At 51.8% G+C, this 25,394-nt stretch overlaps 1 protein-coding gene across 1 annotated transcript in view; it reads left to right on the top strand.

Moving 5' to 3' along the window:
• Nucleotides 1–25,394, top strand: part of Runx3 (RUNX family transcription factor 3) — a 59,380-nt gene that overhangs the window by 7,890 nt on the left and 26,096 nt on the right. The gene's annotated exons all lie outside the window — the stretch shown is intronic.

The raw sequence follows: 25,394 nt of genomic DNA, 5'->3' as shown, positions 1-25,394 counted from the left end.
TGTGGGTCAACATCTGGCCCCTTTACATATGCCGAGAAGAGGGAGTGGCTAATATGAGAGGTGGCAGATGTTGGGGGGGGGGGGCCTGAAGGCCCCAAAGGAAAGGGAAGAAGGTAAAGGGAGGGGGCAGAGGACAGGAGAGTTTCCTTAGCACCCCAAACCCACCTCATCTGGGGGTGCTGATTGCTGCCCAAGAACTGTCCCTCGGAGGCTCTCCTCTAGGTCTGTCTCAGGTGCTGGCCCTGTCCACCCAGCCCTGGAGGCCTTGGGGTCCTGTTGGGAAGTGGCATTGATCCAGATCCAGGGTGTCTTAGGAAGAGTTACAGGTCCTTCGTGTGCAGGTCGGGAGCAGAGTTCCTTGTGGGTTAGTGGGGCTCATGGGGAGACCCTGACATCTCCCTGGACATGTTATCTACATGAAGCCAAGTCTGAAGTCAGCAAAGGAAAGGAAGCCTCACAAGGCCATCTTCCAGCAAAAATAAATAAATAAATAAATAAATAAAGGAAATAAAATGTCAGCTGCAGCTCCAGCCACTGAGCAAAGCCATGGGAGTCCAGAGGCATTGTGGGAAATTCTCAGCATGGAACCTACATTACTTATAGATGTAGGAAGAAAAACCTGTTTTGTATTTCCAAAGAAAAAAAGCAGAAGAGGAACTCTAGCCTCCCAGGAGCCAGGGCTGAGAGACACCCACTGTCTGTGCTTCTCCTCACAGCTCCCTGTCTGCTTTCCCACCGTGGCTCTAGCCTGTTGGCTAGCGAAGGCAGAATCTCCCCTGCTCTCGCTCTCGGTAGAGCCTCGCATAGAGCCAAAGCTCAAAATGTGCTTGTATCTGAGGCCCTGTAGCTCCCTGGGAGAGGGAGTCTGCTTTTCCTCATTGTCTCTTTCTCCTCTTTTGTGGGGACTACTGACCCCTCTGGTGGCACTGCAGTGGTTCTTTTCCTAAAGCTGTGACATTTCATACGGTTCTTCTTCATGTTGCGGTGAGCCCCAACCATAAAATTATTTAATACTGCGACCCCTAAAGGGGTCGTCACCCCTATATTGAGAACCGCTGGCCCACTGCACGTGAGCATGCAGGAGTGAACCCAGCAGGCAACTGTATTTGTGCTCTTGGGGCTAATATCCAGCCCCCCAACACCCACACAGTTTACAGATGGGAGAGGTGAGGCCCAGAAGGGAGGTAGTCTTTGTCTAAGCCTCACAGTTAAGGACTTCTGGAGTTCTGAGAGCCTGCTACAGCCCCCCTTAGATCTCTGACAGCCCTGACTCAGTCTCCCGGGACCTCTGTGGATGCTTTCGTACACACTGAGTCTACACTGCAGTGGAACGGGTGTCATGAACAAGTTCAAATACTGAAAGTTGGCGGGGCCTGCTCCCGGCAGGGCCAGAGGGAAGAGTAAGGGGGCAGGGGGCGGGAGCTGCACCAGTTGGCCACTTCCTGTGCGCCAGGCACTACAGTGGTTCTGTGGGAGTCAGGTCTCATTTCCACTTATCTTCCACAAGAATCCACATTGTGGACAGGGTCGTTGTTATCACCGTGTCACAGTTGGCAAAACCGAGGCTCAGCAAGAGGTCGTGGCCTAGCAAATGCCAAGGTCTGTGTGGTGTGAAAGCCATCTCCTACCTGGACCACGTCTCCTCTTCTTAATGGCCCAGATGCACTGCCTCCGCCACAGAATTCCCCCTGGTTGTTCCCAGCCCTGGTCGGAGACTTCCAGAATGTTCCTGAACCAGATCCACTATCGGCAGATCTGGAGGGATAAAGAGGCTTGTTGGAACATGCGGTTTAAACGGGATGAAAGGGTCACACGGAGGATTCCTGGAGATGGGAGTGTCCTGTGGAGAAGACACGAGAGAGGGGCAAGGAAGGAGACAGCCAGATGTGAGAGTTGGGCAGACTTCAAGGCAGGTGGAGTCCAGGCAGAGTGCAGGCTGGGCAGGTGAATACCCCACATCCCGTGACACACCGGCAGCTCCCTGAAATAGGCCTGTGCAGATGTGTATGGTGAAGATACTTCTGTATGTGTGTGAGTGCATGAGTGTGGCGAGACCACAGGGCTCCCAAGCTGCTCACACACCTATTTTTTTCCCTCCCTAGACACACAGCCAGACAGCCAAATACACTGCTTCTCGAGCACATAGGCTGTGGCAGGGATAGCCTAGTCCATGGTTTGTTCAGGACAGGTAGAAACTCCAATCAGCCAAAATGAGACCTAGCTCAGGGACACCCTAGGGACCCAGACAGGGATATTTTCGGGACACAATGCAAAATGAAGATGCAGGACACATGTTCGAAATTCATTAAGTTTTTCAGGATAGAGATTGAGAGATGGCCCAGTAAATGAATACTTCCTACAAAAGCATAAGAATCCGAGTTTAGACCGCCAGAACCCACGTAAAGCCAGGCTCGCTTGTGCACAGCTATAAGACCAAAGTTTCTACGCAAGATGGGAGGTGGGGAGAAGAAATCCTGGGGCTCGCAGGCCACCTAGCCTGGCTCACACAGCAGAACAAAATACCTGTGTCAAACTAGGTGGTCAAGGACCAACCCCCTAGGTTGTCTTCTACACACACACACACACACACACACACACACACACACACACACGGAGGATTCTCAGGATCAGCCACACACGGCGGCACAGGTTTGAAGTCCCACACTCTGAAAGCAAAGGCAGGAAGATCAAGATTTCGAAACCAGCCTCAACTACCTAAAACCCTATCTCAAAACAACAAAAACAGAGAACAGGAGAGATGGCTTCGTGGTTAAGAGGGTATACTGCTCTTTCCAGAGGACCTGAGTTCAAGTCCCACCACCCACCTCGCATCCTCCTAGAACTGCAGCTCCAGGGAATCCAGCACCTCTGGCCTCTGCAGACACCTGCACTCATGAGCACACACACGCACACGCACGCACACGCGAACACACACACGCACACATACACATCATTTAAAATTTTTTTAAAAAGCAAAAAGTTTTAAAGAAAAAGCAAACAGCAACACAATTTCAGAGCAGACACTTTAGAACACGAAGCCAGGACTGGAGCCCCGGGACTCTGGGCCTGAGAAACCTGGCTGCCTTCCTTCGCCTCCTTGTTGCTGCCACCGCCTCATGGTCCTCGCTGTCTACAACTGACTAGTGAACGAACAGGGCTGGGAGAAAACTCATTTGGTAAAATGCCTGTTAGGTGAGCACGAGACCCTAAGCCTGGATTCTCAGACCCCACAGAAAAGCTGGACCTGATCGCATACACCTATAGTCCCAGCACTGGGGACTGAGGAGACAGGAGGATTCCTGGGATAGTCTAATCCAACTGGCCACCTCCAGATTTACTTGGAGACCCTGTCTCAGAAATTAAGGTGGTTTATGACCATACCACTCTGGACGCACTCAATCTTGTATGATCCCAAAAGCTAAGCAGGGTCAGGCCTGGTTAGTACTTGGGTGGGAGAGACTAAGGTGGAGGGTAATCGGAGATGCACAGTGTTGACTTGAGGCCCCCACAGGCATGCACACACACATACACGTATACAAATGAACGTGTGCATGCACACATACACACACAGAGAGACACACACAGACACACAGAGATATGAGACTGGTGAGAGCAAGCACCACAGATTTCAGAGCCAGTGATAGCATCTGGGCAAACAGTCCAGCCAAGCCTGACACCATAGCATTTCTGGTCACAAAACACCTACAAAACCCATGGAATTTAAAAGCAAGGTGCAGGCCCCACCCCTAGACAAAAGCATCATCATTTGGTGTATTTCCTTCTGGAATGCACTATGGTCTGGTTTCCCACCATGTGTGAAGCCACATGGGAGATACCCCAGAACCTTAGGAAAACTGTTTGCTGTCATCATGCCTGTGGGCTGAGTAGAATGCTATCTCAGGGTCATGACGGTGAAAATGCTGTCTACTCACCCCATTTGTGACCACTGTTGCATACAAACACTGAACACTTCATACATGGCCTGGTGTGACGAAGACACTGGATGTTTAACATTCATTCATTCATTCATTCATTCATATGTTTGTTGTTGTGGTGCTGAGAATTGAACCCAGGGCCTGATACATGCCGGGCAGGCATGCTGCCACCGGGCTACAGCCTCAGTCTCCTTTTTGCTTTTTAGTTTAAAACAGGATCTTATTAAGTTGCCAAGGCTAGTCTTGTGAACTGAGTCTGTATATATCTATAGCCCAGGCTGGCCTTGTGAACCCTTCTGTGTATATATAGCCCAGGCTGGCCTTGTGAACCTCTCTGTATACATAGCCCAGGCTGGCCTTGAATTTTTCATCCTTTTGCCTCAGCCTCACGAGTATCTGGGATGCCTGTGTCGTGAGGCCTAGTTGTTAACTTTATTTTACAGGCTTACTTCTATTATTTATTTTAATTATGTGCAGGTGTGCGAGTCTCTGAGTGTGTGCACAGGTGTGTGAGTCTGTGTGTGAATGTGTGCTCAGGTGTGTGAGTGAGTCTGTGTGTGTAGATGCAGGTACTTCCGGAGGCCAGAGGCTCAGATCCCAGGAAACTGGAGTTACAGGCAGCCATGAGCTGAGCTGCCTGCCGTAGGTGCTGGGAACAGAATGTGGACCCTCTGGAAAAGCAGCAGTGTTCTTGACCAGTGAGGCTTCTCCCCAGCCCCCTACTCATTCCATTTTAACCATTCTTCTAAAGGCATACCCAACTGTTTCCTGCATTCTCTCTCAGACCATAGGAGGTCTCATGCTCCATGCATTTACAGTTTGGAAGACAGCTCCTGATGATTCTGTTCATTGCATTAGATGTTGCAGGGAGAAAAATAGAAAACACCTAAGATGCTCAAAAGTGCTTCTGGGTGGGGGGAGCACTGGCTGCTATGGGGTGGAGTCAGACAGTAGAGGAGGGATGGGAGGACCTTGAATGAAGTCTGTGAGTGGGGACCACTCTTCCCTCACCATGAACTGCTATGTCTCGAAGCTCTGAATCCTGTCTTGTTTCCTAGAGACTAGAAAATGAAAGTGGGTGCGCAACACAGGTATTGGGTCCTGTACATAGAGACAGAGGGCTCGAAGTCTGCAAGACAGAGGATGCTGTATCACACAGGGTTGTGCTGCGGACTTCTTAGAGCCTTTGGTATGCTAGCAAGCACAGTCTTTAGAAGGTTCACCCTAGCCAACCTTGGGATAGGCTGTTTCAGGGAAAGCTGCAATGTCCCCACCTGCCACCAGCACCGGCAGGAACAGCAGGGGACGTTACAGGAGCATGTTAGAAAGCATGGAGAAAGTACAAAAGCAAAGATCAGAAATCCACACTGTGGTTCTGAAGTTGTTAGAGTCATAGCCTGGTTGCTGGCGGCTCTAACAAGCCAGGCTCAGCCACGCGCCCTCAATAGACCAATTAAAGAGAAGGGTAATAGAAGGAAGAGAGAGATGTACTGAGGTCATATTAAGAAGGGGAACAAAGAACCAACGACCTAAAAAGTCCATCTCAGGTCCTGAAGTGAGGTTTCAGTTTAAATAGAGAACATGAGGGGCGTGGCTAAGTCAGGTCAAGGTGTGGTCCCGCCCATCTCCTGCCCATCACCATCTGGCTTCCGGTCTCTCTAGATAGGCGATCTGCCGATCTGCCGAGTCCTCAGACTGTGAAAACCTGTTTCCAGAGGACAAGTTTCTCTTCGGTCTGGCACCAGGCTTCAGCCTTTTCCTTCTCTCAGCTTGAGACTCTGGGGGACAATCCAGCTCCTTGGAACCCGTTGTTTCTGAAAGGGAAACTTGGATCTCTTTAGAACACCTTCATTCCTGCCAGGACAGCTGCAAATTGACTCTCTAGAAAATATGAACGACGATGGCTCGACTTTTAAATAGTTGCAGGCTTCAGGCACTGAGTGATTTCCATGCCTTTGTTCAGTGAGCTCTATTCGGAGATTCTAGTATAAACCCCATTTAATAAATGGTAAGGCTCAAAGAGATTGTTCCATCCGCCTGAGACCACCCAGCCTGGGTTGAAGCCCAGGCAGCCGGCCTGGGAGCCTTCACACCTCGCCACAACAGAGCAGCTACGCAGAAATCTGGGTTTCCCTACATGAAGGAACACCCTTTGGCTCCCACTGGCTCCCGTGAGCACTGGTGACGATTCCACAACTCTAGAGAGGAAGAAGCATGTAGGGATGGCATGGTGGTGAGGGGTGGGAGTGGGGGACATTTTGTCACCTGAGGCATGGATCTCAGGGCCCAGAGGAGGAGGGCGTGAAACCTGGCTGTGAACTCTCAGAAGGTAATGGACAGAAATGGAAAACTGAGGCACAGAGAGAGGGCCTTCAGCCAGAGTGAACTTGGATGGAACCTGAGGGGCCTGCAGAATCCTTCAGAGCTCTGTACAACCCCAGGTCCACACCAGCCCCCTGCCTGGGGTGTAGGGGTGGGGTTTCGGGAGGAGGAGGGGAGCAGAAGGATTGTGGGAACATGGAAATCTGTGGTTGATATCCTGTGCCAACTCTGCAGGCCAGCCATGAACAGCCCAAGCTTAGTGAGGCCCCTGTGACCTTTCCAGCCTGTCCAGGCCCGAGGGCACCTGGAGCTCAGGGACTTGGCCTAGAGTAGCAGGCCTAGGATGGTGGTGGTGTCACCCTTCCTCCCCTGCCTGTGTGGACACTGGGGCTGGTGATAAATCCTTTTGCCCTTGACTTTTACCTGTGGCGCTGGAAGGTAGCTTCTAAGAGGCCTGGAAAACAAGTGTAGTAGGACTGTAGCTTCATCAACCACCAGGGCTGGGGTTGAGGGCAGTGGCACCTGGACAAGGTACCATGATTGGGGCCTTGTTTGTGGCATCTGGGGTTTTATGTCGGAGACATGTCTGTCTTTTGCATAGCAAATACCACACAGAGTGGGACCCATGGGCAGTTCTGCCAGAGGCCCTGCTGCAGTTCAGCCTAGGACTGCGGGTGGGTTCACACTCATGGCCACTAACCCCAGATTCCGAGAGTAGCATCTCAGCTCTGACATCGGCAGCCAGGGGGCTATGCCCAACCATCTTTGACTCTCTCGCTGCACCCGGTGAGAACAGCGCCTCCCCCCTCAAGGGTGTCAGAGGCAACGAGACAAGACTGAGCTCCAAAGGGGCCTTGCAAGGGCTGAAGAGCCTGGTGACTAACTTTGCCTCTGTTGTACTATAGAGCCCAACCCTGTTCCTGGGATGCCATCCCCACCCCCACTCACACACACACATCATTCTCTCAGGGGATGAGATCTCCGGCTTTGACATTTTTGGTCTTTTGCCTGTATTTCCCCGTTTCTCACTGCTGTCTTGTGATTTGCGTCCCAGGCTGGGTAGGGTGGCAGCTCAATTAACGCTTTACATTAAGCCCATTGTTTAAACAGACAATAAATAAGAGCGGCCAGCCAAGGCAATTCCCCCAGCAAGCATCCCCTAGATCCAGCTGCCTCAGGCCCTGACAGCACAGGGCTGGCAGCCCTCCCGTCTTCCACACAGCTCCAAGGTACACCCCTATCTCCTGTGGAACTGTCCCTTCCCATCTGTCCCTCCTTTGCACTACATCAACACAGCAACCAACGTTTGACCATAGCACCTCAGGCCCTGCATGCTGAGCCCTGGGCCCTGGGCTTTGGGCCCCGTGCCCACTTACTGTGTGGTGTGTATGCACCGGGCCTCACGCAGACATAGCCACTTCAGTCACCTCGGCAGCCAGGCCATGCCACAGTAGGCACAGCCACCTAGGGATCCCAGGGAGGCTATGGAGAGGCTGGGAGTGGGGCAGTGCTGGAAAGGCTTCTCTTATGCTCTTAAAGACACAGGGGTAGCCAGACGCTGCCTGGAGTCCCCTTCTCCGTGCACTGGGAGTTTCTCCCTCCACCTCTTTCCCCGGCTCCATTGTGAAGTGGAAACCTCTCACACTCTTAGAGACCCAGCCACCTGCCCCAGCTCCTGTCTAAACACAGATGTGATGGAGGGGGGTGGGGTGCTCTGAGAAGCAAGAGGGCTACAGAGAAGCTGGCGATACCCTTCTGGGCTTTGAGCTCTTCAGCACTCACACAGGGGGACACCAGGGACCTTCTGATCACTACAGACTCCTGTGCCAGAGCTGGGAAGTCTCTCAGGAGTGTGGTGAAATCCACAGGTCTCTCGGGGTGGTGGGGAAAGACATGCAAATAGGAAGTGTCCCCAGGGTCCTGGGCAACCCCGGAGCTCATTTCTGGCCTCTTCTTCCTGTGCGGCAGCCTAAAAAAGACTTGTCTATCACCAGGGCATGGTGAAGGCTTTGTCTGGAGGTGGGGGTTGGGGGGCTCCCAGCACAGCAGGGATGAGGCCTGTTAGTATACAGGTGACTGTGGAGAGGGGTGGGTGGGAAGTTCTTCCTGCTACTTACACCCAAGTCCGCTCCACTCCACAATGGAGATGGGAAAGATGAGGAGGGAGAAACTCCCAGGGCACAGGAGAAGGGGACTCCAGGCAGCATCTGGCTACCTCCATGTCTGGTCAAAGCTTCTCTCTGATTCCCAGCAAAGATAAGACTGTGGCCACTGACAGCTAGCTGCAGGTGTCACACAGCAGCAGCTCAGACACCCAGACCACAATTCCCCCCCTCCCCCACCCTCAGCTCTCTGTGACAGCGCCAGCAGCCTGTGGTGGAAAATCAGCTGTACATGGGCCTCAGCAAATTCTCTGTGGGTGAGGTCCAGCCATAGCGTTTCTGTGTTCTCTGCTGTGGGGCAGGAGGCAACCACTCCCACCTCCAAGAACACAGATCTCCAGGATCTGGTGCTTGGCCAGCTTGTGGTTATTAGAAAGTGAGCTTTGTCTAGCCTGAGGTCACAGCATCCTAAGCCTGGGGTGACCTATGACTGTCCACTTAAAGCTGAACATCTCAGAGACGGATGACAAGCCTTTGACATGGCTTGAATAGAGCACCAGAAAAATGGATGTTGGGTGTTCTTACCCTTGGATGGGGCCAGGAGTCGTTGGGTGTGAATGGGTCTTTCTTGGGAAGAAAAGGGGCTATACCTCTAGCTTCTTGCCCAGTAGGGACTTTGAGGAGACAGCTGAGAAATAGCTGGAGCACTGGGCACTCATTCCTGGCCTGGCCATCTCTGTCCCAGAATCTTTGTCCTAAGGATGGTGGGGTAAGGTATGTGACCCATTCCATCTGAGGGATGTCCCTCACACTGATGGAAATCCAGGGACACCCTAGAGAGCTGGGCTGTTGGCCCAAGGCAACACGATAGTGGCCCAATCAGAGGGTCCCAGCTCAGCAGCTTCTAGTTTCCGCCATCATGGAAGTACGTGGAGTCATTTCAAGCAGTGTGTGCTGTCCGTTCTTAGCATTATAGGAAGAAATGAAGAAGCTCAGGAAGGTGGGGAGGCAGGGGTGCGGAGGGAGGCAGTAAGAGCTACACAGGAGGAAAGAGCATCCGAAGGGCAGACGCCAGCAACGGTTCTGGGTGGCAGAGTTGGGGTGGTTTTAATTTTCTTCTCCATAATTCTATTATTTTCCAATTTTTCCTTAATGAATAGGTATTATTTTCATACCCAGAAAAATATGTGTTTTGTTTTAAGAGACAAGAGAGTGAAGGATTCTCTTCTCCCTCTTGTGGACTCTGAACTCTAAAACCGAGGCCCGGAGTGGGAAAGGCAACCTTCACTCTTTTGCCTGGTCTGCAAAGCTCCGGGAAGTTTCTGTTTATTTCCCGAGATCTAGAAATGACCCATGTCTGTCCTCAGGGCATCACAGTTCTGGAAAGGAAAGGAAAGGAAAGGAAAGGAAAGGAAAGGAAAGGAAAGGAAAGGAAAGGAAAGGAAAGGAAAGGAAAGGAAAGGAAAGGAAAGGAAAGGGCCAACAGCAAGTCCTCAGTACATCAGGACAGGGAGCGCCAGGAGAGTGTTAGAGGTAGTTTCATGGAGAAGGGAAATGAAGATGGGGCTTTGGTGTATGAGTAGAAGTTTGATAGTCATAAAATGAAGACCCTTTGGGCTAATAGGGACTCTGCTGTGAGAAGAGGGTGAAGAGGAAGACAGGGCTGGAGCAGCCTGCTCCTCTGGGTGATTGGCATTTCCCAGCTCTAACACACTCTGTAGCTGAGTCTCCTGGGCCTTGGTTTTGTCCCCTGGAAAATGGGTTAATGACATCATCACTGAGTCCATTACCCATGGACCATTAGAGAGAGCTCAGAACCACTCCCGGTGTAGAGACTGTTTGGTTTTTGTTTTGTTTTGTGAGGCAGGGTCTTACCACGTGGCTCTGACTGGCCTACAAGTCACTATGTAGAGGAGGCTGACCTCAAACTTACAACAATCCTCTTGCCTTGGTCTCCCAAGTGCCAGACTATTTGTTTTCATTTTCCTGGTCATGGGCTGGAAGACAGAGTGCATTAGGTTAGGCGCTAGAGCGTCCATCCACGCTCCACCCATTAGGCAAGCGTGTGCGGAGCTCTGGGTGTATATAACCAGGATTTACCTCGGATGAGAAGGAGGGACTGAGGAGCCATGTAAAATACGGACATCCAGGTTTCCTGACTTCAGGTAAACAAGGAAACATCGCTGCACTGGGGACAGCCTTAGAGTTTTTCCATCTGCTCCGCGTGGGAGACTCTAGTCAAAGCACAGCTCTTGTCCCCGTGGAACATAGGACGCAGGAGACAAGAGCTGCCTGCAGGGCACTGATGTCTGCAGAGGAGCCAGGACCCAGGGAAGTCCTTGCCACTCTCCGGAGTGACTAAGAGCCCAGTGTGTCCAGAAATCCCAATGAGAATCCGATGAGAGCCAAGAATGGAGTTACACTCTGTTCTGATGCTGTGCAGCTGCCATAGTCACTGGGTCCTGCCCCCACTCCTGTCCCATGTCCCTGGCTCCTAGCCTCTAGCTCTCTCTTCCCATCCCGTACTGATGGGTCTGGTCCTCTCTCAGTGCCAGTTCCCCTGTTGTCCCCACGGCTCTCTGGCCTGTTCCCCATGTCTCCCTGACTATTCTCATCTCTGCCTCCACACTCACCTGCATAGCCCAGGCTACTCTCCGAGCCTTCACCTGCATGGTATCCGCTAAGCCATTTGTCCTAGAAGATGATTTACCCCCAGATCTTGGGATTAGGATGTAGACATAATTATGATTCTGCCTGCAAAGGGGATTCAGAGAAGGAAGAGGGACCAGACAGAGTTGAATTGACTTGTGTGGACAGACAGGCAGGCAGGCAGGCAGGCAGGCAGGCAGGCAGGCAGAGGCCCTGAGGTAGGGAGTAGAAGAAACTGGCATGATGAAGACCTCAGTGGGTAGCCTGGGATGGTGGAGGGGCTGCTTAGAAGGAGACAAAGACAAAGCATAGGAGGATACAAGGCCCACAGAATCCCATCAAGACCTATCAGAAAGGGGCAAAGCAAGCAATCAGTGACAACCCCCACCCCTCCTTGTCCTCCACTGCCCCCAACCCTGTCCCCAGTGCAACCCCATGATGCTAAACTGCCAGCCAGTCTGAGAGCTTTCACTTCCCAGGTTACTAGAGAGCGGTGGGGTCTGCCACAGTGACAAGCAGGGAACACCGCATTTGAGAGAAGGCCTCTCTCTCGTCAGCCATAGCACCAGGAAACCAGCAATGTTTGCTGACATCAAGGACCAGACTTCTTAGAGCTAGTCCCAGATCAGAGAGGATTCCGTGAAACATGAGAGATCTGAGTTCGAGGTTTAAAAAGAACTGGGGTGGGCAGGATAGCTCACGGGGTAAAGGCGCCTGCTGCCAAGGTTAATGACCTCAGTTTGACCACTGGGTCCTACATGGTGGAAGGAGAGAAACAACTCCCACAAGCTGACCTCTGACCTCCCCACACATGCCAGAGCATGCGCACACACAAATAAATCCATGTAATACAAGTTTGTTTTAATTAGAAGAATTTTCTATGTGCCAGAAGGAAACTTCCTATTAAGACTAGTAGCCATAGCCCTCCGTGGTCTCCTAGGTGGCCACTCAGTGTCCTTGTCACTTCAGCACACCCTCTGTGGACTTGTGTCTCCAGCCAGACAAGCTGTCACAGAGGTATTCTGCCCAAACTCCTCCCTCCAATGTGGACCAGTTAGTTCCCAGTCTCACATCTAAAACCCGGTCCTCGGACTTCTGGGTTCTTTTGTATATTTTGAGGGAAGGTCTAGGGTAGTTGAGAGTGGCCTTGAACATCTGATCCTCCTCTATCTACCTCACCCACCCACCCTCCACCCCTGCCTCCTCTGAGATTACAGGCCTGAACCACCATCCCTAGTTTACTGGGAGCTGCTGAGGGTCTGGCCCAGGACTTCCTGATGCTAGGCGTCCTCACCAACTAAGCTATATCCGCAGCCCAGAACTAAGACAGAGAACCTCTGACTCAGGCAGATTCCTTAACACAGGAGCAGCAGTGTCCCTGTGTGTACGTGGGGGTGAGTCCCAAACCTATGTGGCACACAGCTGGAATAGGACAATAAGGGAACACAATGTCCCACAGCCTTTCAGTAGCCCCGATGTCCCCTCTGTCCCTGTCTCCTGTCCCTCTCCGGGGGTCTGGCACTGGTTGGCTATGGGTCTCCAGCCTCCAGACCCTCCTCCCCACTGCCAGCGTGCCCCGATTCCCGTTCTCCCTCACATGCTGGGTGGCACGGCTTTGCCACAACCACATGAAAAGCCATTTCCCCGGGGTGTCCCCACACCTGGGAAAGCCGGCAGAGCGCCCAGTGCGGCCCCTCCCCGCGGCTGGAACACCGGGCGAGATCAATGCGGCCGGCGGGGCGTCGCCACCTTGTTCCAATCAGGGCCGGGCGCCTTCCGCTGGGGACCGTGCCCAGTACCAGCCCTGGTCCTCCCAGGCGAAGCCGGTGACCCGCAGGAGCCGCAGCCACCGGGCTCGGGCCACAAGTAGTACCCAGGCAGCACCACCTGAATCCCTCCCCTCTTCAGTTTCCAGGAGCCTGAAGCCTCCTCCGGTTCTCAGGGCAGTTGAGATAAAAGACAGAGGACGCATGGCCTGACAGGGGATGACAGGAGCCTGTGGGGAAGGAAGCTAGTGTCCTGTTGTGAGATTGGCTACCAGCTGCTGGCTCTTTAAATCTTCTCCAGCCCTCAGAGCTCAACCCAAGTCACCTCCTACAGGTGGCCCTACCTGATTGCCCTAAGGCATCGTGGCCACCTCTCAGCACCAATCATAGGTCACTCCACATTTCTTTTCATGGTCTGTCAGCCATATCACAAGGCACATCTTCTGTCTTCCCTACCAGCTGCCACGCCCCTTGCTGCATCCCCAGACCTCATGGCACACTGAGTGCCTGGTGTTCTGTGGAAATGGACATTAATACCTTCTACCTCATCTCTTTCCCTTTATGTCTACCTTCTAACGGAAGCAAACAACTCCTGAGGTTGTAAGCCCGGTCCCTGGGGACCAGGTTGGGATGAGGACCAACCAGGTCTGTAAGCTTAAGGCTCTGATTGAGGTTCTGAGATGGACTAGGACAGAGGCTCTGGGTCTGAGGACATTTTGGGAGCATGTGCAGGTTCTGGACATGTTGCACTGTCACCAGTGAGAAACTCACCCCAGCAACAAGTGACAAAGGACACCGCTGTCAGGAGACTGTGGCCAGGATGTTGGGGCAGGGTTTATAAGTCCACTGCAGCCCAGGGTCAGCTGCCCACATCCTCAGAGGCTCCCTCCCCACGAGCCACAGGCACAGTGAGAAGAAACAGCCAGCCACTCGAACATACTGTTGCTTAGGTTGGGAATAGACCTCCCAAGCAGCTTCCTCTCCTCCGCAGTCCTTGCCGTCCACCCTCCTGGCCTTCCATCCCTGGGAGTCACTGTGGAGTCAAGGCCACAGACCTGTCCTGCTTCTGGAGAAAGGATTCAGCTCTGATACTCACTACTCTATTGTGAACTTGTCACCACCTTTACCTCAGCTTCCTCCTGTGAGAACAGGGTGAGGATAGAGATGCCAAGTCCCTAAGAAAACTGAGACAAGGACTCAAACAGGCCTGCAAAGATATATCTGGTGTATATTGTTAGGAGTGAGGGTCTGTGGGTGGGTGGGGCGGGGGTGGGGCTGGTGCTCATAACGGGGTGTCAGCAGCCAGAGCTGTTCCTCCTTGTCCCAGCCCCAACCTCCCAAGCTGAATTCCCAGGCTTTAAGAACTATCAGGCCATTGGACCGAGAGCTCGGTAGGCTGGCAATGTAGGTGAAACAGTTATCTAGCCAAGAATAATAACATTCCCGGGGCTGGGGACAGTGGCTTGGTGAAAACAGCCTGGAACATGGGAGGCCTGGAGTTCAATCCCAAGCACCAAAAGAAATACAGAAATAAAAGCTGAAAGGATAAGCAGACCCCGTTTTGATGCGTCACAGACAGTTGTATAGCAACACAGATGTAAGCTCTTGTTGGCTTGTGTTTTGTTGGTAGTGATTTGTCGTTGTGTTTGTTTTGCTGCTGTTGTTCTTGTTGTTTTTGAGACAAGGTCTCACTATGTAGCCATGGTTGGCCTGGAACTCACCCTGTAGACCAAGCTGGCCTCAAACTCTCAGAGATCTGCCTGCCTCTGGCTCCTGAGTGCTGGGATGAAAGGCGCGCACCTAAATGTAATCTTGTTTTATCTGCATCCCCGACCTGCACTGAGGTTTGGAAGACAGAGAAACTTCAAAGCCGTTTCTATGTATTTACTTATTAACAGGATCTCATGTAGCCCAGGCTGGCCTCAAACCCCATATGTAGCAGAGGATGACCTTAAGCTCTTGGTCTTCCTGTTCCACATCTCAAGGGCTGGAATTACAGACACACAGCAGTATACTCTGTTTTTTAAGAATGTGCTTTGAGACAGGCTCTCTATTACACAGCTCTGGCTGTTCTGGAATTTACTGTGTATACCAGGCTGGTCTTGACCTCACAGAGATTCTCTCGTCTCAGCCTTCTGAGTGCTGGGATTAAAAGCAGACTCCACCATACCCAGGCAGCTTGAATGTATATGTATGTGTGTTACGTGTATACATATAATATATATATTGCTTGCCTTTAAAATGTTTATTGTAAAGTTTAAAGCATGGAAGAGCATATAAAAACGAATTTTGTTGAACAATGAAAGATCGGTGATAAAGCCAAGCAGGCAGGCCTCTGGGCCCACGCAGGACTTAGCTGCCTAGGTGATTGAAGTGAAGATCAGATCCCCCTCCTACCGGGAAGGAGCCTCTCTCCAGATAGATCCACCCTCCTCCCAGGGTGGGGTCACCGTCTGGTCTCCTGGTATACTGTGCTCTTTCTAAGTTCATTTTTTAGTGTATTTATTCACTTACGGGCGTGCACATGTGTCAGCACACATCTTAGGATCAGAGGACAACTTGCAGGAACTGGTTCTTTCCTTCTTCCATGTGGATTCCCAGGAGATCGAACTCAGGTCGTGAAGGCTTAGCAGCAAGCGCCTTTCCGGGCGAGCCATTTCACCAGCATGGCTGTATGAGTTTGGGAGAGCAGAAGAAGCAGGGACAAGTGAAGACCAACCCCGGAGGACTTGATGGAGGGAGGCTGAGGAGAGAGAGTGTGGAGGTGGCTTGTTCTCTTTATGAAACAAGAGAGCAGGTGGCCTCAGGGAACTGCAAGGTCAGACAGCCTGAGGCCAAGATGGTGGCTCCAAGGCCTGAACTCAGCAGGATCATAACTCTGCCTTGCTGCCTCGGAGCCTCGGACTTTCTCATTTATTCAGTAAACCTTTCCCATTAGCTGACTCCGCCCTGGCCCCCTAGACCTGGTTGAGCCTTCTGCCCCATTTGACAGCTGAACTCCTCACTGTCTAGTGCCCCTGCTCTCACAGCATGGAGTGCGCTAGCTCCATTCTCTTTCTAGAACATTCTTAGCACTTCCTCTCCTTGTGTGGAGCCGAGCACTCACCGTCCCTGGTTCCACCTCAGCATCCTGTGGTCACTGCCACAGGGGGCTCTTCATAGATCCAAAAGTGAGCCAGGCATGGTGGCACACACCTGAGATCTCAAGACCCAGGGGGTAGATGCAGGAGGATCAGGAGTTCAAGGTTATTCTCAGCAACACAGTAAGTTCAAGGCCAATTTGGGATATATGAGGCCCTGTCTTTGATGATGACGATGACGGTGACGGTGACGGTGATGGAGATGGTGATGGTGATGATGATGGTGGTGTTAATGGTGATGGAGATGGAGAAGGAGATGGAGAAGGAGATGGAGATGGAGATGGAGATGGTGATGGAGATGGTGATGGAGATGGAGATGGTGATGGAGATGGTGATGGTGATGATGATGGTGGTGTTAATGGTGATGGAGATGGAGATGGAGATGGTGATGGTGATGGAGATGGTGATGGTGATGGAGATGGAGATGGAGATGGAGATGGAGATGGAGATGGAGATGGAGATGGAGATGGAGATGGACATGGACATGGACATGGACATGGAGATGGAGATGGAGATGGAGATGGAGATGGAGATGGAGATGGAGATGGAGATGGTGATGGAGATGGAGATGGTGATGGAGATGGAGATGGAGATGGAGATGGAGATGGAGATGGAGATGGAGATGGTGATGGAGATGGAGATGGAGATGGTGATGGAGATGGAGATGGTGATGGAGATGGAGATGGAGATGGAGATGGTGATGGTGATGATGATGGTGGTGTTAATGGTGATGGAGATGGAGATGGAGATGGAGATGGAGATGGTGATGGAGATGGAGATGGTGATGGAGATGGTGATGGAGATGGAGATGGTGATGGAGATGGAGATGGAGATGGTGATGGAGATGGTGATGGTGATGATGATGGTGGTGTTAATGGTGATGGAGATGGTGATGGAGATGGAGATGGTGATGGAGATGATGATGGTGGTGTTAATGGTGATGGAGATGGAGATGGAGATAGAGATGGAGATGGTGATGGAGATGATGATGGTGGTGTTAATGGTGATGGAGATGGAGATGGAGATGGTGATGATGGTGGTGGTGTTAATGGTGATGGAGATGGAGATGGAGATGGTGATGGAGATGGAGATGGAGATGGTGATGGAGATGGTGATGGAGATGGAGATGGTGATGGAGATGGAGATGGAGATGGTGATGGAGATGGTGATGGTGATGATGATGGTGGTGTTAATGGTGATGGAGATGGAGATGGTGATGGAGATGGAGATGGTGATGGAGATGATGATGGTGGTGTTAATGGTGATGGAGATGGAGATGGAGATGGAGATGGTGATGGAGATGGAGATGGAGATGGAGATGGAGATGATGATGGAGATGGAGATGGAGATGGAGATGGAGATGGAGATGGAGATGGAGATGGTGATGGAGATGGAGATGGTGATGGAGATGGAGATGGTGATGGAGATGTACATGGAGATGGTGATGGTGATGGAGATGGAGATGGTGATGGAGATGGAGATGGAGATGGAGATGGTGATGGAGATGTACATGGAGATGGTGATGGTGATGGAGATGGAGATGGAGATGGAGATGGAGATGGAGATGGAGATGGAGATGGAGATGGTGATGGAGATGGTGATGATGAAAGCAGCCAAGGCTGAGAAGACAATCAATTTAGTCAATAAAGTGTTTACTGTGCAAACATAAGGATCTGAGTTCAATCCCTCAGAACCCAGGCCAAAAAAAAGCAGGTGTGGCAGCACGAGTACAGTCTCAGTGTTGGGGATGTGGAGACAGGAGGATGCCTGAGACTTCCTGGCCAATCAGTTTAACGCCAACAGTAAGCTCCAGGCCAATGAGAGATCCTATCTTAAAAATAAATAAGGTGGAAAGAAATTGGAGAAAACATTAACTTCTGGCCTCCATGAGCATGCACACACACGTATACATGCATACAGACATGAGCATTCACACACACGTATACATGCATACAGACATGAGCATGCACACACACGTATACATGCATACAGACATGAGCATTCACACACACGTATACATGCATACAGACATGAGCATGCACACACACGTACATGCATACAGACATGAGCATGCATACACATGTATATGCATACAGACATGAGCATTCACACACACGTATACATGCATACAGACATGAGCATGCATACACATGTACATGCATACAGACATGAGCATGCATACACATGTACATGCATACAGACATGAGCATTCACACACACGTACATGCATACAGACATGAGCATTCACACACACGTACATGCATACAGACATGAGCATTCACACACACGTACATGCATACAGACATGAGCATGCATACACACGTATATGCATACAGACATGAGCATTCACACACACGTACATGCATACAGACATGAGCATGCATACACACGTATATGCATACAGACTCGAGCGTGCACACACACATACATGCAAACCTATATGCACGTGTGCATTTACACACACATAGCAAATACACAGAAGTAAACAGAACCTATTCATCTAAAGAGGAGTTCTTACCCAGGGTGGCCCTTCTCCAGAACCGAAGTCCCCAGGTGCCTTAACAGCTTGTCATGTGACGTAGCTTCAACAGTCTTCCCAAGGTCCCTGGAGTGTCACAAGACCTTAACCAATGGGTTCAGCAATTCCCTTTCCCCAAGATATCGAGATATTGGCTATAGGAGCTATGGTCTCTGAGCCCCCTGTGTGCCAAAGCCTCACACCCCATCTTGAGCACAAGAATCTTCTCCACTTTCAGGTAAAGGAGACAAAGCTGAGGGGGGAAGAAAAAAAACCATCCTGTCAATCTAAGCTGGAACCTAGGGTCCAGCCCAGGCTAGTGCTCTGCCTTCCAGGACTGGAGGTGCCTGGAGGGTCCTGTTACCAATGAGTCATCTTTCTCTGAACCAGGCAGGTAGGCTGCTCTCTACCCTGGGTCACTGTGGGGGAGGGGAAAGCCCAGGTGCAGGGCTAGGGTCTCCTCTCACTCTGCCTGCTAAACCAGTCCACTCCCATTGCAGCAGAGCCCTGGAATGAGGCCTTGTTCTGGAAGCACATGATGGGAAGCCCCTAATGAACCGCCTGAGCTGGGGTCACTTACTCCTCCCACTACTGAATAGCACATCCGAGGTCAAGGCACTGCAGAGCTGTGGGGGCCTGTGTCACTGTTCCATGATGACACCTGTCCCTGTGTTCTCCAGAACAGCAGGAGGGCAGTCCCCACCCCTCCACTACTCCATGCTCCCACTCCCCTAGCCCCCTACTCCTTCACTAGCCTCCAGTCTGCTGGCCACTGTTCTCATGATGTAAACCCTTCCCAAAGTTCTTTGCCTCAATACCTAAGGCCACAGTTCAGAGGAAGTCTGCAGGGAACTGGAGCCATGTGGACCACAGTGGGGATCATTCACACCCATCAGGATGTGTGGCTGTGACTTCCACACTTGGCACTTGGGGTTCCTGACAGGCCAATGTGGCTGTGGACATGGGGTGAAAGCTGCTTCAAGTCAGTCAATCCAGAGCCAGGGCCAGGATTCTTGCCAGCACCCTGTGTGACCTAGGTAATCCCACAGTCTTTCTTAGCTCTCAGTTTCTCTAGCCATCGGATGGGAAAATGAACGGATCTATTATAGGTGGCTAAATTCTAGGTCTCTTAGGGATGAGGCAGGAGCCAAGCCACTGTGTCCCTGAAAGAGAGCCCAAGATCCAGAGAGGAAAAAGACTGATGTCCTTTGACTCTGTTCTACGTCCCAGGCTCAGGCCAACGACATAGTTATAGAACTACCCCACAGCCCAGTCCTGTGGACACGGGCCAGGTCCCTGCTGAGCAGGCTCTTCCCAGCGCTTATCTTGTACTTTCTATTGTTTGGTAATAAGGGGGAAGCCTGACTGTGCACATGGCCACCTGGCCCAGGAAATAAGGAACAGTGCAGAATTCAGAGTGGTTAGGGGCTCCAGGAGAGGGTGACAGCCCACAGTCAGAGACAGGGGGTCCTCGAAGCCAACTAGCTAGCCAGATAAGCTGATTGGTGAGCTCTGGCTTCAGTTGGGAGACCTTGCCTCAGTGAATAAGTTAGAGAGTAAACAAGGAAAAGTCCTGGTGTCAGCCTCAGGCCTCTACATGTACATATATGTGTGCCTAGATACAAAGAAATATACACACATACACACACACAGGCACACTCAAATGCGCTTATACACAGACACAGACATACACACACACACACACTCCTCATTTTTGAGTCTGGGAGAACTGAGTTCAAATCTTGACCTCCTTGGCATGTGAAGCCAGTGAGTCTCTGCTTGTTCCAATAAGCTACTATAAGCATCAGGAGCAATACCCTCCTACCCTTCAGGCCAAGCTATGGCATGGGGTAGGTACCTGGCCCATGGGAGTTCTGTGGCCAGGAATGTAGCCATATGATTTGGGGGTGGGGTGGGGCATGAAAACTTAAATACATAACCTTGTTCAACAAGGCACTAAAACGTTCAAAGTTGCTGTGGTAGAGCATGCATTCGACACAGTGTGTGCCCTTCTGAGGAGTAGGGCCCTGTGACAGGGTACAGGTCACACCCTAGGGTGCTGGCACTACCTCAGAGACAGCCAGGGAGCTTAGACCCAGCCCAGGTGGAAGGGCTGAGACTCTTCCTTAGCAGCTAAAGGCCTTACACTGGGGCCAACCCTGTTCCCTGAGCTGCCTGTGGCTAAGAGGGTGACCGCCGGGCCCTGCCACTGTCGGTGGTCACGGAGGAGGCATAAAAGCCCGACTGTTCTCCACCTCGGAACGCCTGTTTTTATCTCATGCCATGCATACAGTACACAGCTGCTTTCTTTCCGCAGAGGGCTGCATTTTTTTTTTCTTTTCCAAGGGCGACGCTGGAAAGCCATGTGGCTTTTATTGCTGGCAGGAATGTCTGCAGCGTTCCTCCACACCACATAAATGGAACCGTCATCTCCAGCCTTGTGAGGCCAAGGCTGCTCCCCTTCAAGCCATCGGCCTCTGAGATTAATTAAAGTTTCACAAGGACTGACAGGCATTAAGACCTTTTTGGAGAGGTGGAAAATCCCTAATAGGACCCTGTGGCCCAGGCACTGCTGGGTGGGCTTTGGGGACAAGGGAGCCTACAGCCTACAGAGGGGACAGACAGAAGATCGATGGGGGACCCAGCCAGCAGGAGGTGGCAGCAGGAGGTGTTTAGACACTACCCTGGCCTAGACTGTGATCTCAACAGACCCTTTCCTCCCTAGGTCTTGGTTCTTCTATTTGACAATGTCGGGATCTTGGACTTGATGTCTTAGGGGCTTCATGAGTGACACTAGAATTCTGATACCAACCCAAGACTCTTCTGCCAGGAATCTAATGACAGTCCCATGGCTGTCATTTCTCAAACCTGATTCTGCTCCCTGAGACTAGCAGAATAGCCAGGAATGTGTGCTCTGGGGTCAGGCTGCCTGGACAGGATCTCAGCTCTGTGTTCCCAGCTGTGTAACCTTGTGCAAGTTTTGTAACCTCTCTGGGCTTCTGTTTTCCTCTTGTAAAATGGACATGATGACAAAGACCCCAGGAAAAATGCTTCAAGGTGGCCTAAGTGAGTGTGGAGTATAGAATGTGACAGAGGTGACTGCCACGTAGAGGTGCTCGTCCTGTCCCTGCCCACTGCAGCAGTCACCCCTTGCTGTGGGGGCATGATAGGCATGAACTGAGAGAAAAGGACAGTTTCTGTCAGGGCCTTCTTGAGCTCCAGGTGCACAGTGGGAGTCCCCATTGTGATACTGCCAGCAAAGAGGTGTTAAGGTGCTGAGTCCCTGCAGGGGAAGCTCACTCTTCTGGGAGTGAGCCCAGGTCATCTTGGGAACCCAGAGAATAAACTCTCTGCCCCTCAGATGCACACACAGGGAGGCTGAGCATGCTCAACGCCCCGCCCATACAGCAGCCATGGGGGTCAGAGACCGTACATCACCTGCCAGGCTAGACCAACTCCCTCCAGATATAGAAGCTACAGTGGGCTTCGTTTCCACCCCCAATACCCAATGGGTTCCCTCGAGACTGTCTCCTCAGAGCTAATCTGCATTCAGATAGGACACATAGGAGAGAGTGGGGGATCCCCATCCCCTAGACTGGACTCTGAGAGTGCAGGGATGACTTGTAGGCCACAGACAAAACCTGTCTGGTATCCCCTGGGCTGGAGAGCCAGCTGGAATCCAGGATGACTTAGGCAACCCCTTGCTCAGATGTGAACCTGAGACCAGGAGGAAGCAGCCAACTCTGGTCCTTCCTGGTCCCTGTTGGGTACTGGGGTTACACCCTCCGTCCCTCAGGCAGCTGAAGGTAGACACACCCTGCCCCCTGCTTTGGACCCTTTCCTCATCCTTTCTGGGGCACTTTCTGTGAAGGCTGAGGAGGCCCCATTCCACTACACTGGTTAAGTGAAGGTGTAGGGGACTCAGTCTCATCTCAAAGGCCAGCAGACTGTCTGGTTCTTAGTCAGACCTCAGCCAAGGCTGGAACTGGTCTTCTAGCTGAACCCATGTCAGGACCAGCCACACAAACACAACCCCCATCCCCAGCAATGACAGAGTCAGGAAAGGTGTCCCATCTCTCAGCTCTCCCTCCCTCTAAGTCTGGTTCTCGGTTCTGCAATTGGAAAACACACCCACCCATTCCGGATCATCCCTTCAAGTCACCCAAGAGAGGTGACTCCAGGGTTGGAACCTCTGAGGTGGAATCTCCACCTCTCTAAGATTGCTTCTCAATTTAGTTACAGTACTGTGATCTACCGCTGGTTCTGACAGGTTCCGTAGGTGTACACAGACAGGAGACATGACATCTTTTGTATTTCAGTGTTTTATACAGTGTATGCAACTACACACACCTGAAAACGGGACGCAGAGCTGTGTTTGCTAACAGCACTCGTTCTGGCTTTCTCTTTCTCAGCCTTGGGGGGGGGGGCGGTGCTCACTGCTGTCTCCTCCCAGCAGAACCCCTGATTCCCCCTTCCCACAAAAGAATGTTAGAAAGGCATTCCTTGCAGGTAGGAAAGTCCCCTGTGAGTTCCATGGACTTGGTTAAAGGCAAGATCCACACTGCCTGGTGCCAGGACCAAAATGGAGACATTCAACTTCTAAAAGGAACAGACGCCTCTAGGGGAGAGAAAGGGACTAAGGTATCCATGGTGATTGTCACTTTCTACTTAGGTCAGGGCTGCCTAAGGGAGGGCGGTCTTGAGGGTCTGGGAGCCTGGAAGGCAAGAAGGCCCTTGAGGTTGCCTTCAGGGCTAGCGCTATGTAAAGGCGGGCACCAGACAGTCTTTAGGCAGCAGGCAGCCCTCAGGCCAGCCCAGGCGTAAGGAGGAGCATGCTTAGGCTCTGGCGAGCTCCATGGGAGCTACAACCAGATGGGTATTTCACAGTTGGGGGGTGTGACACTTGCCAAAGACAGAGCATCCTTCTGTGGTAGGCCTGTCCCAAGCCCTTTGCAGGTGATCCCAGATAGAGTTGCTATCCCCTGTACTGGTGAGAGGAAGGGAAAGCCCAGGAATATATGATACAGGGTTCCTGGATCAGAGGGATAGAGGAAGCAGACTTAAGAACAAGGAATCAGACCCACTCAGTCCTTTTCCTCAAAGACAGAGGCAACACTCCACGGCCAGGAAGCCATTAGAGCCCTCTCTTAGGTGCGGGTTCCTCATAGGAGAAGAACTTACTGAAGACGACCCAGACTGGTCCTATTTACCCTACATTGGACATATGAGTGAGAGGGAAGCTTTGATCTCAGCTTCCTGTCCCCCGTAGGGGGACACAGTGAAGTACACTTAGATGGGGGCATTTGAGAGAAGGCAGACTGTTGTCCGTAGGTGGTACAGAAAGGAAGACAGAACCTAAGTGTGCTCAGTGGGGAAGGGGGAGGGGGTGATGGGTCCTAGTTGGTGGCAGCAGCTCTCCTGGTCTGAAAATTTGACAATACATAGATAGTTCTAGGTTTGGCGGTGCTAAGAGGAGAGCAGGTAGTTGGTTGGGTTCTTAATAGGTGTAAGGATGCACCTTCTGTCCTGCGTTCAGAATGGGTCTCGGAACAGAGCGGGTCTAGGGAAACCGGACAGCGCGTTTCTGTTGAAGAGAGAGTTCTGCTGGTCGCAGGCCCTTCGGTGTCTGAGACTCCAGAGAAGAGCATCTTTTTGTGAGAACCCGAGCAGGCAGTCCTCGGTCTAACACTACACCATCCATTTATCTGATATGTGACCCCAGGTATAAAGAGAAGTCAGGCGCGCACTCTCCAGAAAGTAGCTCTTCCCCGGGCGCCTGGTCTCGTGGAAAACCGGGGCTGCCCTGCGCACTTTGTGCGCTGAGTTTGGCGGGGCAACTGAGAAGCCAGCAAGGCGACAGCGCCAACTAGTGGGAGGTTCCCGTCACTGCTGCAGCCCGGGCGACCCTGCACCCGCAACCTCCGGCTGCGTACTCAGAGCCAGCACTTCCCCAACTTTTGGTTCTCGTGACACACTGGACCGGGGTCTTCCGAGGGTTGTGGCTGAGTTCGGGTCCAGGGTGAGATATCAGACTTCCCCGTAGCCCCCCACTTTCTGAAGACCCGGTTATTAACTTGTTGTAAGATGAGAAGGAGAAATCAGGCGGAGGGACTAGTAAATGGGCAGATGCGAACTGGAATCACTTGAGAAATCGAATTTACACATCATAGAGGCGTCCAGTCACGGCCCACAGTCACTCGAGGGCAGAATAGGTGGCTTGTAGTGGGTTTGGGTCCTACCTAGTGGCTATCAGTGCTCCCTTTCCAGGGGAGCCCCCTGAGGGCCCATGCTCAAGGGCCAGGCTCTCTGAATCCTTTCTGGTCCTGAGGCAGTTTCCATAGTGGCCCAAGGCCTAGTAATGGACAACTCCGAATCATAGGTTCCCAGAAAGGTTCAGTGAGGGACCTTCACGGTCCTTGCTTCCCGGGTGGCCCGAGGCGCTGGGATAAGGCCCAGAGAGGGACAGAAGACAATTCTTCTGGCGCCCCTTCGATTCCGGACAGAGCTAGTTCCCCGCTGTCATACACCCAGGGCCTGATTTCGTTTTTTTTTTGTTTTTTTTTTTTTTGTTTTTTGTTTTGTTTTGTTTTGTTTTGTTTTGTTTTGTTTTTTTTGACAAAATGGAGTGTGCTAAGCTGAGATCAGAGCCAGGATGAAGTCCTGCCGCTGTCGCCGTCGGATCCTAGATTGTGTCGCTTCTGGGGCTTGGAATTGATCGTTGTAGACAGATCCACTGCCGCTGGCAACGAAAATGCAGTCGAATTTCCAAAGTACCGAGAGAAACAAGTGCGTTCGTTGCCGCCGTCCAGGGAGTGCACAGGGTTGTGGGGAGCGCAGGCCTCAATGACTGTGGGCCCTTTAGTTGCCAGGTTTAGGAGAGCGGCCAGGGAAGAGTTGTTGTCAATGAAGCCCAGAAAGGGTGAGCCACCAAGCATGAATAACGACGGAGACCCCAGGGCCGA

The sequence above is a fragment of the Arvicanthis niloticus genome, chromosome 5, assembly GCF_011762505.2.
Source record: "Arvicanthis niloticus isolate mArvNil1 chromosome 5, mArvNil1.pat.X, whole genome shotgun sequence".
NCBI lineage: Eukaryota > Metazoa > Chordata > Mammalia > Rodentia > Muridae > Arvicanthis > Arvicanthis niloticus.
The sequence above is the reverse complement of the archived record's forward strand: the minus strand, read 5'-3'. Positions and strand labels throughout refer to the sequence as shown.